The following is a 1,049-nucleotide window of genomic DNA, read 5'->3' on the forward strand; positions in this document are numbered from 1 at the left end:
ACCTCCTGCCCCTGCCATGCATGTGGCCCTCGTTCCCTCCTGGAGTGCGGTCTCTGGGCCTTCCTCGACCAAACGAAGCACACAGCATCAGTGTGCCAGTGCCACTTTGAATGGCTGCAAATGTGCCGTTGAAGTTGAAAGTATCTTACGTGGCCGCCTTTTCCTGTGATGAAAGTTGCCTACTTATGATAGAGACTTAGGTCCTGGTGGCAAGTAAGAGGCTGGAAGAGCGAACCCGAAAAGAGTTCAGAAGCTCGGTTCTTAGCATCAGGAAGCATGCGCAGAGTGCTGAGTGAAGGGAGATCTGGTTGCTTTTTCAGTGCTGGGTCTCAAGCCAAGAGCTCATACATACTAGGCAAGCACTCTACCTCTCAGCTACTTCTCCTACCAGCACTTTGGGATTATTTTTTTCTTTTGCAGATAACAAGATAAAGTATTGTCTAGGGCCAGGGAGATGGCTCAGTGGAATATGCGCTTCCCTGGCAAGCGCAAGGGCCTGAGTTCAATCCCCAGTTCCGCAAAAAAAACAAAGAGAAAAGAGACAAAATAATACGCACCACAAAGGTCTGTTCATATAAATTTCAAAATCAGTTCTTGCTTCAGTAGCACATACACTAAAATTGGAATGATAGAGATTAGCATGGCCCCTGCACAAGGATGACGCAAATTCGTGACGCAGCCTGTATTTTTTCAAAAACAAAACAAAATTTCAAAATCAATGCTTTGAACAGTTCAGCATATAAAGCACCCGTCTCTGGGGCTAGAAGGAAACCACGAGAAAATGCCAACAACTGAGAATTTCGGTGAATCGCATGAAATGGTTAGCTCTATTACTTTCCTTTAGGTTTGAAAGTTTTTTAAATGAAAGGATAGGAAAAGGTTAAAAACTAGCCAAAGCTGAGGAGTAGTAACATGGGTATCAAACCACGGGGAAAAAGATTATCAAAATCTGGCATCAGGGGCTGGTGAGATGGCTCAGTGGTCTAAAGCACTTACTTAGAACAAGCTTAGCAAAGCACAGGGACCGCGGTTCAATCCCCCAGCACATG

At 45.2% G+C, this 1,049-nt stretch overlaps 1 pseudogene; it reads left to right on the forward strand.

Moving 5' to 3' along the window:
* The first annotated feature begins 594 nt into the window (after nt 1-594).
* Nucleotides 595-690, forward strand: LOC111814971 (annotated as a pseudogene).
* The last annotated feature ends 359 nt before the right edge of the window (nt 691-1,049 follow it).

The sequence above is a fragment of the Octodon degus genome, unplaced genomic scaffold, assembly GCF_000260255.1.
Source record: "Octodon degus isolate 3935 unplaced genomic scaffold, OctDeg1.0 scaffold04780, whole genome shotgun sequence".
NCBI classification, from domain to species: Eukaryota; Metazoa; Chordata; class Mammalia; order Rodentia; family Octodontidae; genus Octodon; species Octodon degus.